This window comes from Aptenodytes patagonicus, chromosome 1 (assembly GCF_965638725.1).
Source record: "Aptenodytes patagonicus chromosome 1, bAptPat1.pri.cur, whole genome shotgun sequence".
Lineage (NCBI taxonomy): Eukaryota > Metazoa > Chordata > Aves > Sphenisciformes > Spheniscidae > Aptenodytes > Aptenodytes patagonicus.
The window spans coordinates 143568206-143584320 of NC_134949.1; the positions used below are offsets into that span (position 1 = coordinate 143568206).

General features: G+C 41.9%; 1 protein-coding gene across 2 annotated transcripts in view; it reads left to right on the forward strand.

Moving 5' to 3' along the window:
* ARHGAP6 (Rho GTPase activating protein 6) overlaps positions 1–16115 on the forward strand; it is a 339778-nt gene that overhangs the window by 92512 nt on the left and 231151 nt on the right. Inside the window, exon 1 of one of the 2 annotated variants that reach the window (XM_076357699.1) lies at positions 245–282. The exons of the other annotated variant lie outside the window; for it this stretch is intronic. The gene's annotated coding sequence lies outside the window, so the exon portion shown is untranslated. Of the gene's footprint in view, positions 1–244; positions 283–16115 lie in introns of those variants that run through there. 2 annotated transcript variants of the gene reach the window in all.

Sequence of the window (16115 nt, forward strand, 5' to 3'; positions counted from 1 at the left end):
GTTGCCGTTCCCTGGTGGTGTCCTGACTGTGGGCTGGCGTGGGTGCTGAGTGCACGTGACGGGAGCTTTTCCTGCTGGCTGGAGAATGCCTCAGAAACACTGCTTATGCCTTTGCTTGAGATACTGCTTCTTTGTATGAGTTTTTCTCACTTAGAAAATGAGGACAACATCAGCCAGAAAGGTGAGAGCAGTCAGCTGTCATCCTGAAATGAATATTTCTGCTTTCTGCTTTCTTACAGAGATATTCAGAAGTTATTCTTGGAGGAAAAAGACACTCTGAGGGTAAAAGAACTGATATTAATACTAATTTCTCCTTTGCTTTTGGCATTTTGGTGGTGGGGCACTGTCTCATTTTCTGGACTGCGTTTGAGCGGGGCAGGAGGCAGAAAGCTGTTTGCGTGGATCTTGAAGGAAAAATGTCAGTGCACTGTCTGAAAGGTAGGGCAGAAAAGCCAGTGAGTGCCATAGCAAAAAGGACACTTAGGCTTGCGCAGCTTCATGGAGATGAGCCCCGGGAGACTCTTCACTCTCTCAGTCCCTCTGCCAGAAAGCCCCTCGGGCTGGTGCTGTTCAGTCGGCGTTACCAGACTGCTGGCACTTGTTGCCACAGCAGGTATGGGGGTAGGAACAAGTGATGTTTAGGCACATTTAACAGTGACTTTTAGATATTCCTAGATGTAAAAGACTCTCATCAAATAACCAACGAACCTGTTAATACTGTTTTATGTGTGGTTTGGTGAATAGTGATAACGTTACAGAGGAACTGGAAGTGGTATTTCAAACTGAGGAGAAATGATTGCAGAGCGGCCTACTCAGTCTAGTCAAACAAAGAACTTTTTGAGGTGGTTAGAAGCAAGCAGTGAGTTTTCCCACAAAGAATAGAAAAAAAGAACAGAAGCATCAATAAAGAAATGTTTAAAAGTCAGAAACACAGACCCATAGTGAAAAACCATGAGTCCTGCTTAGTTACCGTAAAAGAAATGTGCCAATAGTGAAAGTTCTTTAGCTATTTATAAAATAAGGGATTGCATTTGCTCTGCAGAGATGGCAGAGCAGAGAACCAAAATCATCAAATGAAAAATATGCTTCAGCTTTCAGCGATGCCCACTGAAGGAAAGAGGACTAATGGAAATGAGCCTTGGAAGTGGAAAATAGCACAACCAAGAGGAGGGCAATTCAACTGAGTGATTTAGAGGGTGCTCCTCTGATTATTGCCAGGTTCTTAAAGTAAATGGAACTGTAGATCTGGCAAAAAGGATTTTTAATGAATATCAAGTCAGTCAAGTTGGTGACTGTCCCTAAAGGAACACAGGGCAGGAAATGTAGTACTCAACCTTGAGAACAGGTAGAAAAATGTGGTCTAGGCAATATGGATTCATTAACTGAGTTTCTGTATGACCTGAGGGCTTTGAACACGTATTGAAGGAAAGACTATTTAAAAACATGGAAGTAAATGGAAAATAACCTAATGCTTTTCTTTGAAAAGAGCTCATTTTCAAGAAAGGGAAATGTAGTAGATCTGATCTTTATTTCAATATTGCCTTGAAAATCCTAGAAAGTGTGAGAGATTGGTGTGCTGTATCTCTATAACCACAGTAAACTGCCCGTCTGTCTGTGCAGGCATTAATGGGAATTATATACTGAGCAAGAGGTCAATCCTATATACTGAGCCAGACATCTGTCATGGTCCAAAATGAATTAACATTTTTTATTAATGATTTGGAAAGTGGAGTAGAGACTAAGTTTATTCACTATGGAGCCAATGCCAAACTGAGAGAGGAGTCGCTCTGCAAACATTGAAGGATGGGATTAAAATTAATTTGTTTTGGTCAGCTAGGTTTGAAATAAGATACAAGTCAAGTGGAAAATACTGTATTTATTTATCAGCAATCAAGGGCAAATTCCCATGATAGGGGATAAACTGTTTGTTAGGCAACAGGTCTGCAAAAGAAGATGCAGTCATTATTGTTGCCTTGCATTTAATCTGTGGTTCAGTGGCAAGTGTTGTAAGGGAAGCAAACACCATACCAGCATGTATAAACAGGACTGCTGCATACAAGACTTGCAAAGTATCTGCCTACTCTATTTAGCCCTGCTGAGGCTTTAGCAAAAAAGTACCATGTCCATTTTTGGGCATCCCTCATCAAGAATGATGTGGGCCGTCTTGAGGTAATTCTGATCTACCAGAAGTTTACAGACTTCTATATATAAAAAAGTCTGAAAAAACTGGGATTGTTTAATTTACAGTAAAGAAGATGTGAGAGAGACACTCCAAATTTCTGAAATATAACCACAGGCAAAGAGGCAATTTAATTCTCTGTGTCCACAGCAAATAAGACCCCCAAAAATAGAGTGAAGGGGGGACATGTAAACATCAGTATTTCTCTGAAGATAAGGATAGTGAAGCACTGAAATAGATTGCCTAACCTGTACTTACCTTCCAGGGAGAGCGATTTCACAGCTTTGCTAGGTAGCCGTGTCCTGGAATAGCTCGGCTGTAGCTGATCCTGGCTGTCAGGATTTTCCAACTATGCCTTCAGTGACTCTTAAGTTCATCTACAGCTGAGCACAAGGGTTTATACGTTGATAAGAAACAAGTAGAGAAGGTGACAATGTGTTGTTCTAGAAAGAGGAAGAGCATGTAGATGGACAATGGCTAGGGAGTTTGTTGGTGATGAATTCTACTGTAAAGTGGGATACATCTGCTGTACTTTTTAAATCGCCCAAAAATGCATGACGGAATTTGCCATAAATTGGCAAGAGAAAGAATCAAAGACTGTATGAAGTCCTCTGTTGCCAGTCTACTTTACACAGAAAATACAGTGATTAATAGCAGTGCAAATTCTCTGGTGTCTACATAGTCCATGTATCCAGAGACCTTAGAGATCTGTAGGATTATTTGCAAATCCCTCATGTGATGGAAAAGGCAACGTAGAACTACTGGCCTGAGTGCATCTTAAGCCCAGCCTTTCTCAGAGATGACAAGAAGTATGTTTCTTGGACAAAGCAGCGCAGCTGCAACTGCACATGGATTAGTCTGTCTAGCTGTTGTAGCAAGACATTTTTTCTGCATGCTAATTCGTACATGATGTGGCACATGGAGCTGAAAATTGCTCAGTCTTATACTCATTAAAATAATGAGCAACATCTTTGCAAGCATGGTGGGTAGCATCGTTTGCATCAGTGTGACCAGAAATGCAGTTGTGGCACCCATGGTATGTGCCAGACAGTACCGGCTCCGGCTCCCGGCAGCGCAGCCCCGCAGCAGGGCTCTAGCCCGTGCTGTTGGGAGTGAGGAACGAGGAGGAGAAACCTTCTCTGCATTTACTGTACGTATATGGACAAGTTCTTTAGTTTACATTGCTTCTTTGATGTAGTTGATATGGTAAGAAGCAGGAAGACATCGGCCAAACCAACGCCCGAATACATGAATGGAGATGAACTTACAGGAAGTACCTTCATAAAGCCTGATCCAAAACCCATTTGAGTAAAAGAGGTTCTTCTCTTGGTGACAGATTTGGCTTATATGGTTGCCATTTTCACTTTCCCACTTGTTCTTTTCTTTCAAATCTGTGAAATAAGCATTTTTTAAAAATGGACTGCAAAAAGTGTATGTGTGGAGAACAGTTTGTATTAGATTTTCTTTCCTTTTTTTCTTCCCTCCTCCCCCCCTTTTTTTCATAATTTGGATCACTTGACAAAGCTGGGTTAGGATGGGACTGGATGAATAGTTAAATTAGTAGAACCGAGAAGATGGTAACTTTAGGTGGGAGAGGGTGTGTGAACTATTGGAAATAGTAAGTGGATAAACTGGATTTGGCAATAATAGAGTAATTCTGGTATTCTTATGGTCACTTTTGAATAACCATTAGTCACATTATGAAAATAACTTTGTCCGTGGTGACGTAAAGAAAATCTGTAGCTTGCTGTTATTGAAAGGAACAATCATTATTGAAAAAACTTCATTCCTCCTATTCCAGCCTCCTTTTAGAGGACAAAGACCACAATTTATAGAAGCTAGTCCACAGATGAGTAGAAACAAAAATCCTGAAGTCTGTGGAATGACAAAAATAGGTTAAATGTGGCTGCTGAAAGGAAACAAAAGGAGAAGGAATGATCCCACCCTTGTTTCTGTGGGGACGTTTTCAATACAAATCTCTCAGGGAAAGACAAATCTGGCTCTTGAATCAAGTTCTTGCCCGAAATGTACATGCTCATAGAGAGAATATCAGAGCAAAGGAAGTAGTGGGTAGACAGCTTTGTATCATGAACTCATTCTGCAGAAAGGATTCTCTTTTTCTAAATGTTTACATTAGTTCAGTGGTGTAGAAACCCACTGTGCATTGTGTCTTGAGCTTCCTTTTGCGCATGCATGGGGATGAGCGTGGGCAGCCCTGCACGTCGTGCATGCAAAAGGGGGGCTAGACAGGAATGTGTGGCTGCCCATCGTTGTGTGGGAGCCAGCCTGGGCACACTCAGGCCTCTCACTCTGGGCTATAAACCCTTTCAAATGGATTTTGCTGGAATTAAAAGCACAAGAAGCAAGGTGCTGTGCAACATACGAGGCCCTAGCTTTAGGAAGGATGAATGGAGGTTTTATTCTCATTACCTGAAGAGGGCACTACTGAAGACATGAGACGGTTTGTACCCCATGGATTTTTTATTTGGGGCGAGGGGGGGTAGAAATAGGAAGTTTTGGGTTTTGTTTGGTTTTTTGTTTTCCTAGAAGGTTCAGTTGAGGCAGGTTCTTCTGTGCTCATACTCCCACCTGTGAAGATGCTGAGCCTAGGGAAGACCTGGGGCAAAAAGTGAGAGTAACATGAGAACAGAACTTTGCGATAAAATAGTTGTGATATGCCAAAAGTGCAAGGCTCCCTGTCCTGTCATCGTAAGTGTGTGCGAGTCCTTCAAGGATGAAAGCCTGATGTGCATTAGGTCTGGTATGTGTACATAAAGACAGTCTATTTAAGAGATTAACAACAGCGTTTCTCGGTGAAAGGAGTGGAGAAAGTGGGTTGAGAAGGATAGGATAACCAAACAAAGAGAACTCAGGGATCGTTGTCTAAGACGTGATCAAACCAGATTAAAATGAAACTCTTAACAACATCAGAAAATCTTGCTAGTTTGTTATCCTGTAATCTAACCCTCTGCCTGTTAGATAGATATGGATTCTTGCATAATGACTGGATTCATCTTTTAATTTCTGACCTCCTACTTTTTAACTTTGTAAAAGGGGAAAAAAGAGAGCTTGCCGAGAGTTACTCCTTCTCCCCATGCATTTCCTAGTAGCGCTGAGTTGCTGTCTAAACCGTGACCCAAACTATTTCCCAACCCAGCGTCTGTGTGTGCACACCACTTACATCCTTCCTGCCAATTGAGATGTAACGTGGGTTTGTAGCTTCTTTCCTCACTTCCTGCACTTTGGTTTTACTGGAGGGAAAGGGGCAGAATGGGCATGGTACGTGGAGGGGGAAGGAAGGGGCAATTTGGTGGTGGGATTTGTGGGATGCTTTGCAGAGCCCAGATGTCTCGTTCATGTGCAGCAGACAAAATAACATCCACTCTCTTGCTATTCTCCTGACACCTCCAGCACACTTCATCGAGGTAGTAAGCACGTGCCTCACTTCTCTGGGACTGCTTAGGTGCTTGAACACCCTGATTTTTGCTAGAGCTCAAATGCTCTTTGAAGCTGAGAGTTATTTTATATCTAATTTTATTCTGTATTTCTTTCTGTTTCACAGAAAGTGACCATGTGTTTTTACTGTATTAATCCTTCCCTTTGAATTTCTTCTTTGCGGAGAGATGTATGTGATTCAACATCGCCAAAACCAACAGTATGAATTAAATTAAGCTGAAAGATCCAGTTATTTTACAGCAATCTTCATTCTGAAATTATCAGACAAGACTAAGGGGCAGTTTTGCACATCAGCAGACTAGTTTAGATGGCTGTCTCAGGAAACTCGTTTAATTCTATAGATGCGGATCAGTAAGGTATGCGACACATTTACTTCATTGTACCAACTTCATGCAGTCAAATCCTACGGCTCTAGGTGGTAATGCCACCCAGTGGAGAAGAGGAATATGGTCAGCTGCCGACAGAGACCAAAAAAAAGGCAAATAAGAATTTCTTACTAGTAAAGATGTAAAAACACTCATTTTGAGAAGAAATTAAGATTTTTGTCCCTTTTCTATATTCAGTAATTGCCTTGCTATTTTCTTATTTCTAAGTTTTTACGAAGATATCTGGAATTTTAATCTTTTTTCACTAGTCATTTTCTTTTCTTATTACTGAACTAATATCTGTATTTTAAAATGACACAAAAATTGTGCTGAAAATAGAGTTCATATAACGTATGAGATTCCATTATTTCAAAACTTTGCTTTTTCTTTGAGTTAGAATAAAAATTAAGATATTTCAATCTTTTATAAAGAAAATTGTTGAAAAAATATTAAGAGCAATCAAAATGTTTTGTCTTATGTCGAATTTTTTTTATATACTTCATGATTTCTTATATACAAAAGAGAAAATGAAACATTGAAAAGTTTTCATTCAATTTTACTATTAATAATATATTTTCCCAGGATGAAAAGCTCGATTCCTACGTACTTAAACTCAAGAAAATGTTTTCTGGTGGAAAACTAGAAAAATATGTGAGAATTTTTTTCCTTGTGATTCATAAATACCGGGTTTTGAGATCCTGAGATCTTACCAGCAGTGAATTTGTTCTAAAATGACAGAAACAATGTAACTAGGAACTCGCAGTCAGATATGTTTCTTCAGGCATAGCCACATAATACGCCGTCAATCCTGAAGTTCTTGGGAAACCCGGGGTTAACAACATTCACAAAGGAGGAAGTTTGGCAAGTTGCAGCTCACAGAGGTGTAAAGCGCTCTGCATGCTGCCTGCCAGCTTACTAACTGTCACCAAGCAGTACTTGGTATTGCTTGGTGTTATGAAGGCTGCCGAGCCTCCTGCGGTGGCAGGGTGTTTGCTGCACGCTGGTTGCTGAAGGCACCGAAGGCACCGGAGAAGGAGCACGGGTGTGTTGAGGGTAGCAGTTAGGTTCAATAACTTGGGTTCATCCTTCGCTGTTGCCTTCGTCTGAAAGGGTGGGATTTTAGTTTGATGGTGCCTGTCTGGTTTGCTACTGAAGTCGCTCAAGCTGTGAGCCCTGGTTGAACCCAAGTAGAGCAGCCCACCCTGACATCGTTATTGTCCCATCGGTATTGTCCCATCCCAAAGTCCTGCCTGTGTCCACTGTCCGGTCTCATGGTGAGAGTTTGTTCAGATCCGCTCATGAGCTGCTGCGAAACAAGTTAATTTTTCAAGTAATTGATTGCTTGGCAGGTGAAAAGAGATTAAATTACTTTCACTTAATGTTTCTTGGCAATCTTACTGTTTCTGTTGTGTTGCGAGGGAGACAGCATCCATCATGGCTCACAGCCGCACTGTTAGTCACACGCTGGCCTGGATCAACACTGCCCAGATTTTGGAAAACTGAATCCTCCCAGGGAAACTTCAGCCTTCGCCAACCCAGCCAACTGATGCTGAGGGGCCGCTCAACTCGATGGCTGTGTATACTCAGCTTGTTTGGAGCTGTAGTTGCAAGCTCATGAAATACCACCCCATAGCGCGTGAACATTTTGCTAGTCCCTCTGCAACAGTTTGGATTTTTCAGTCGCTGTTTTCCCATGTCCCGGCTTTGATGTCTTCATGCTGCGCTGCCGCCAGGAGCCAGGCATAGGCACGGACAGAAGATAGCAGGCATGGACTTCAGTGGGACACCTCTTGCCTTGTCGCTGCTGTTTCAGCTAGCAAACCAGTTCCTGACCAAACCCTAGGCCTGATGAGTTTTTGGGGTCCTCTACTCAAAAAGCTTTTCAGCTTTTTTATTTGAGCTCCTTTGGTTCTGTTGCTTATTTTTTCATATTGCCTGTGGCCTCAGAATCATGCTACAGCCAGCAGCTTTGCTTTTAAAGCTGCTTCCCTAAAGTTAGCAGGTGTATGTGAGGGTTTTTAAACAAAAAAGCTACAATTTGCTATATGATTTTTTTTTTTTTTACATATGGGAATAGGGATACATATGAGAAGTGATGATTGGGAGTTAGAAAAATACACTGCTTTACTCTGAAGGTTGTCGCTGACTGTTCTTTGTGGTAGAGTAATGACTACTTTTTCAAAAATTATTCATTAAAAAGAACTCTGCTGGGTGATTTTCCTGACTGTTCTTTGTGGTAGAATAATGACTAATTTTTCAAAAAGGATTCATTAAGAAGAACTCTGCTGCGTGATTTTCCTTATTTCCTGCACGCTTGTACATGGCATTTTGCTGTGACTGTGAACGGAACAGCGAGACATGATTAGAGCATGTACCGATGGAGATGTATTAATGGCAACTGACCAAAAAGCTGAAGTCTGTGCGTCAGGAAGTGTGTCTTTTACAGCTTGTTTGCTGCTAATGTGGGGATCATCCGTCTGAAAATGTTTTGTTTCATCAGTATTGAAGCTGGCATTTTCAAGAAAGCCGATGATACGGATATTAATCTTACAGGACCCAGATTAGAGGAATGTGTGCATGCAGCTATGTAAAATAAAAGGAAACGTCATTCTTGTTTGTTTATGTACAAGCATACACAAGTTTATGCGTCTTTAACTATCGTAGTTACTCCGGGTGCTGCACAGGACATCTGTGATGCAATGAGTGTTCAGTGATTCAGACACAGAACATGAGGACGCATGTGATGACTCACTTTTTCCCTCCTGCTTTCTTTTCCCATTAATCCGAAACAAAGCTTAACAACTTTTACCAGAATTTAAGGAAAGATTCTTACAGGCTCAAATAATTTGAGAGTGAGATGTATTTGATTGTATATTAAGTTTCCCTTAAGATTCCCTTAAGGGAACTAAGATTCCTTTATTTCCTTAAGCAAGGAAAAATGAACTAGACAAAACACTTGAGAATTGGCTGCAGGGATTAAGCTTGCAGCAATGCCGATTTCTGATACCCAGCTACAGCAAAGATCGCTAGTTTTGGGGAAAAAAAGATAAAATTAATATGAAGAAAGTTCTGCTCTTCCAAACTGTAATTTTTCTTCTCCCATTTACAGATATAAACAGACGTTTCTATTTGACTACCTCAGAGTTCTCCCATAGCAATCGAAATTTAAAAAAAATATTCTTTTGGAAGAAAAAAGTAAAAAACATTGGAAGCCACCTTTAGGGAGGAAAAAGCTGGGCACCTGCTGTGCTGTTCAATGGTATCTGTTTTAGTAAAAGTTTTTGATGGGCTAGTCCCTCTACAAGGGTTTAGATTTTTCTGTCATTATTTTCCCATGCCCCTTGTTTGATGTATCCATTTGGCTAAAAACGATTGAGTTTTGCTTAGCTTGCTATTTGATGGCGATTCCGATTCAGCTTTTCGGGAAGGAATAACTGTGTTTCACAGACCACACGAGGGAGTGTTTTTCTGCGTGTCTGGCTGCTAGCAGCTCTCTTGCTAGCTTGGGGCACTTCAGCTTCTTGGTTTTACCCTGTTAAAGGAAAACATTTTCTTCAGCAGTTCTCAACTTTTTTTCGGGCTGAAGCAGTTTCTCAATAACCCAAAACTTTTTTCCAGTGAATAGTATTCGGGATTTATTGCTTAATAATGGCAGATCCTGAGTGCTGATTCCGCAGCTGACGGCACCGGCTTTCCACCCTGTGCACCAGCCATGCTCAGAGTGTGTGCTTTGTGGGAGGGTGCATCGGGGGAAAGCAGGCAGGGTTGGTTTATGTACTTTCTGCTTCCCTGTTCTCCTGCCTGTAGAAGCACAAGTTCAGTTAGATCTTACCTGCAAAGAGTCCTTCTATCGCACTACCTCTAGTTCACATTACAGCATCTGTTATGTTGGAGGTGTTTGTCAAATACCATTTATTTTGCACTTCAGATTTCAGGAAGTAATCCTCTCAGAGCATCACCCTTTCTGCTTTATGGATGGGTGGTTTGATTTAAGGCTTGCATAGACAAATTCTTTGCAGCTGCATTGTTGGTAGCCCTCAAACGGGCATCTTACATGAACTCAATCTAGGTGCTTGGTAGCTGCATGCCCATGAGTTGCTTGACTCTTTTCTAGGGCCTGAGGCAGCCAGGATGGCCCATCCCCTTGCAGTAGCAAGAGGTGCGGTCTCGGGCCCTGTGACATGAAGTCAGGACTGGAGCCGATGACCCTGTTTGCATGTCCCATAGCACTGGTGGCTGCTGGACACTGCCGGGGCTCGTAACTGTTCAAGTGTTAAAATGAAGTCTCTGGGGTAGATGCACCCAGAGCAAGACTTTGGGCAATTTATCCAATATCTACTTTTCCCTTGAAGAACTGGAACCAATTTTCTGGAGGAAATGCTACCACACATTGAAAAAGAAATGTGAAGAGCCCTGCAGAGAGCATGGCAGTCACTTGCCAATCAATCCAGAGAGGAACATTATTTGTGAGTGATGTTACAGGAGACCGCTGAGTGGACAGACCTTTTGAAAGCACTATTTTGTGAGTCTGTCCAGTAGTGCGATCTCTCCCTGCAGTGTAATTCAACAGGCATACTTCAGCTACTTTTCCTAGCTACAGATGGCCTAGCACTTTGCTGGGTAGAGGAAAGTACCTCTCTAGTCATGCGTGGCTTTTAGCCCCCTACTGCCAGCTTTTTCCAAGTGGCCTCTATGCCGGAGATGGAAATATTTTCTCTTTTATTTCTTACAGTATCTTGTCCATGCATTCCTCTTTCACAAAACTTCAGAGGTCATGATTCAAAGGCTTCAAGCGAGGCTGCAAGGAGTTCAAAATCCTTATGTACTTAAGGCACTGTCATGTGTGGTGATCATACAGAAATCTGTCAGTTTGGCAATGCACTTTAGTTTGGTCTGTGGGAGTTAAGGCAAAGAAAGTATTCTGTTTGACAGGAGTAGTAAATGATCAAGTAACTCTCTCAGCACTCCCTAAATAGCTCCAAATAGTTCCAGGAAACATTTGGTTCATCCCAACGGAGAGCTGTGAAATCAGACTTGTGGAGAACTAGCTTCTTGGAGCAGTCTCAGTGGAGCAAATGGTAACATGTGGCTTTGTGTAGTGATAGGATTAAAACCTATGGAGGAACACAGCTGCTGGGATGCACCTCTTATTATAAGATCAAGCACTACACTCCAGTGCCCTGCAAAACTGAGTAAACACTCCACACTGGAATATCCATTTCAATCAGCCAACTTGCAGATTGTTTCCACCATACTCAGTCCCACAGGAGACAGTGTCTTCCTTGCCATGACTTGCTTCTCTTCTTCCTAAGTGTAGAAATTTCCAGTTTTTTGTGGAACAAATGCTTGTGTTTTCTGAAACCAAAAAGTGCATTTTTAACTATATGTCCAAAAGCTTTATATAGTTCTGGTCAATCTGCAAATGACAATATGCCAGCTTTCTCCATTCTTTATACCTAACTTCTCCTTTTCCATTTTTTTCCTCTCTTTCCCTGTGCAGAAGTATATTTCCTATCTAGCAAAGTGTTTCCTAGCCACAACTGCCCTTGCCATTGAAGTAGCAACACTAATGTATGTATGACCTATTTCCTTGACAAATTGCACTTCTTCTCCCAGAGCTGGCCTCTACAACTGCCCAAAATTCCAAAAGTTTCTGCAGTTCCTGCTCTTGCATATTATCCAGGATTTTGCTCATTAGATGTTGGGCAAACTGCTGCAGACAGTTCCCCTCTGAGAAACAGAAAGTTGGGAAGCATGGCTATGCCATCTAACTGATGATCTTCCAAAAACACACAGTTGTACAACTTCTCTGCATTCAGTCACATCTCTTCTTTCTGTTGGCCAAGCTTTCAGCGGGATGCTCCATGAACCAGGAAAGCTGAGTGTAAGTTAGGCCTCTGGTTATGAGAGGGATTTTAACCTTCTGCCCAGCTTCTTAGCAAGATACAGCAGTTACTGCCTTGCAGCCAGTCAAATGAACCTGACAACAGTGGTGGTAATGAATTTATCAACACCACCTGGATAGCTGCTGGCTGCAGGGATAGATCCCTTCCAGCTGGGGCTCACAACATACTTCTCGTGCTGAGGGCTGCTCCCAGGTTAGAGCTCTGCCACAGAGCATTGGCGTGAGCCCCAGGGCTACTTGTAGACATGTTGTCTTTGTCATCCTCCAGTGCTGCTGTCCCTGCTGGTCTTTATAGTTCTTTATCGCTGTGTCGTCCTGCTGGTCACTCTGCTGAGTTAAGGGCCATGTGGGACATGTTCTGACAAAGTCCTGGCTTGGTACCGCCGTTCTGTTGTCACAAACCATATCACAGCAGTCACAACATCCCCAAGAAATGCTATATGCACACATATGTATTTGTGGAAATTTTTGAGTGAATCTTGTAATGACACCTGTTGCTTCACAGTAATTTCTGTGTATTTCTGCCATTTCTGGGAGAATGTCTTTTTCTTAGGTTGTAGATATTGGGTAAAAGTTACTGTTCTGATGCTGGGTGGGACGTGCAGGAATATTGGGCAGCAGATTTTGTCACAAATGAAAGAAAGACTTTTTTTTAAGAGTATATGATTCAATTCCTTCAGGATATTAGGAGGGGCAAGAGTATAAATGAGTTAAAAAATGGATTAGATAAAAACCAAAATGCTTTGAATATAGCTTGTGGCAGTCCTTAAACTTTGCATTGCTGGAGCTGAAGGGGAAAGCCAGTGTAAGGATAACTTCATACTTGCCCACTGCTTATATGGTCTTGTTAAATGTGTAGTAGCGTGAGAGGGGAACGGGCTGAGGTTGGGCCAACCTTTGCTCTGACACACCAGGCCTCAGAGAGGCCTATTCATAGCATAGCAAAGTTATTTTCTAATGCTGTGGTCCTCCTAAAGGTATCCTTAGACTTTCAGGTACTGGTGCATTTGTGTAGCCTTCTCAATGCCACAGCTGCTCCAAAACAGTTTTGGCATAGAAAGAATTGTAAAGATTTCTGAGGGACGCATTGGAGGATGAGTTGCTTTACTGTAGGGGAATTTGGAAAACTGGAAAATGGGTTAAAAATGGAAACTACTTTTAAATTTCACAATAGGTGCACAAATACTTGCCTGTCACATTTCCCTTCTCAGCATATTTGAGTCTTACCAGTACTGTTGTTTCATACCTCCACCCTTACGAGCAGGTTAGGCATCAATATGACATCAATATCTTGGAAACACCTGGAGATATGTATGTTTGTCTCATGCATTAGAAACAAAAGGAAAATTATTCTACAAATAAGCATTACCACAATCATCTTTACTGTTTGGATTTTAGGAAATGTGAGCTAAGACCCATCCAAATGTCATTAAATTGTTTCTTTTAATGAGGTATAATTTACCTGGTCATACTTTCTTCTAGACGGTTGGGCATAGAGTATTATGAAAGCAACATTTTCCTTTTCAGAAAAGTGAACAAAGAATGGGAAATAATTGTTTATGTAGGTAACTGTGACCTTTGCTTTTCTCATGGAATGATTATGGCTTCTCAGAAGGAAACTTAAAATCACGGAACAGGAGCATAACAGAATGGTACAGAGAAGATGATTTCTTGTTTATGGAGTGAACAATAGCTGTGAAATTTTTGGAGAAAAAAGTTGAACAAAAAATTGATTCTCATACACTAATGACCAACAACAGCTGTAGTTTGAATTTGATTTACTGGGAGGGTCTTCACCTAGAAATCCAATACTTGTATACTGCAGCATCAGATGCACTTACAACAATACCCGAGTTTGATTAATGGCATTTTTTACCCCAGCATCAAGTTAAAGAGAGGAAGAGACCTCAATGAATGAAAGAATAAGACCCAGTTCTGTCAGTGACTTGCAACAGAAGCCTAGCATGCCTTTGCTCATAAATAACATCCACACTGTAGCATTATGATGAGACTTAATTTTGGAAATACCTTATGATCTTTGGAAAACTATTAATTTGCATGTGTATATATAGTTTTATTTGAAAAAAGAGTTACTCCATTGTACAAAGCACAACTAAGTCTTCATGTACAATTTTGGTCATCCATATTCAAGTACAATGACCTAGGGCTGGAGTAGTTCCAAGTAAGTGCTGCTAGAATCAGGGAGGAGGAAAATCAAAGATTTTAGATTGCTTAGCCTCACAAAAGAAGGACGTTGAGAAGGTGCTAGTATTATCCTTTCTTAGTAGGGACCAAATACTAGGGATGAAATGGGAGAGCACAGCTATTTAAGCTGAAGATTTAAAGGGCTATAATGTGGCTCTAAACAACCTTAGGACAGAAATTAGAAGATGGTTTCCAGCCATCAAAACAGCGAGGCTCTGAAACTCTTCAGGATTAAAGTAATGGGAGTAAAGGCAACAGGTTTATAAAGAGACTTGTCTGCTCAGAAAGCTTGTGACTGTGGCCTGACCAGTTACTGCAATAGTTGCCAATACCCAGGACTCGTGGCTCAGAGGTGCCTTCCAGTTCCTGTACCACAGGTTTTGTAGCTATAGTCCAAGCCTCTTTTACTTCCAGGCATACCTTTTTTTTTTCATTTCCACACAACAGCATGAACAGATATCCAGAAAAGCCACCGGCCACAAATGGCATCCACCCCTAATATATGCTTTAAGCAGGCTGAAGGGATTTCAGGATCTGTGGCTTTGATTTCAAAGGCTGAAGCATCATCATGGGATGCTCTGTAGCAGTACCTCCAGGTGCAAGACGCTGCTTCTGGCTGTCTTGACCATGAATGGCAACTGTACAGGGAGCAAGGGCAGTTGAGTCTGTGGTGGAGTTAGGGACAGAGCTTGGGAGTCCCCAGGTAGGTGGTTACTGAAGTTCTGAACTCTATTTTAGAATAGCACTCTTTCAAAATGATTGTGTGGTCAGCATGTTTTGAGAGGCCTGCAGAAGGAAGGGCTTACCTAAGGAAGACATTGAGTCTGGCTGCCATCAGTTAGGAGAAAAAAGGTGTGTATGACTACCTGGCACTGGTAAAAATGGTACAAAATCAACACATGATAGCTCTGTTGGGTTTTCTCTTCCAATTTTTTTTTTTCATTTAAGCACCAATAAAATGTTCCTTTAGCTATGCTTAAAGGTTTTTTTCCTTACCTTTTCTTGATTCTTGACTTTGATTCTTGAAAAATACTGATGTAAGAAATTAATGGTTTTGCTAGAAAGGTAGCGCATTATTGTGACTGAGTGTGAACTACTGTTTTTGGATGATTAGCTAACACTGAAAAAAGAAACAAAAGAGGCAAGTGAACAACAGAGCAAATGTAGCCCTAGAGAGCGTCAGAGATTGTAAGGAGGCTCTCATAAGCCAGTCTCCATGGTACACTGCGTACATTTCAATGGCCTTGTTTATACAAAGAAGTATTGAGTAGGCAGCATAGCTGTTCTCCTTCCTCTCTCTAGGCAGTCTTTCTTACATTACAGGATTTTAATAATGCAATTACCATTGTAGCTGTTTAGCACACCTACAGATTACCTTGCATTCCCCCGCCTCTTCCCTGACACAGGAGGCATACAGCAGAGTGATGCTGGAGAAGAAGAGGGACCGCTGTTCAGAGATTTCCCCTTCTTCCTGCTCCTCACAGCAAGAATAAGCCTGACTCCATTTTGAGGGAGAGGAGCTGCTCTAAGGGCAGGAAGGGGAGTGAGGGAACGACAAGACTGTTTGCAGGATAGGTATGATCTTGCAGAAGAGAGTGGGTGGGAGAGGGATTAGGAGAGAGGAAGGTGATCCCAGGGGAGCAGTGGGAGTGGAAAGGCCACCTCAGCCTCACTGACTCCTCTTGATCATGCTTTCCAGCATGGACATCAGTGATGCCAGGATGAACAGAGGAGGCAAGTGATGCAACTGGACTTAGCCATCCTCCTTCTGCGCGGCCTCATGGTATTACTGCCTGTTTTAGGGGAACAGATGTGACAGACCAGAGCAGTGACTGGCACATCATGTTTCACTACCTGTAGCCAAGGGTCAGCCTGAGAACGTGCCAGGTCTTTCTAGCAGGTCTGGGGTGCCCCGTTCCTTCATGCACTGTCATCTCCCAACCCAGCAAGAAGCAGCATGTACTAGTTAAAACCAAACTTGAATACAGCTTTTAAAAAACATTAC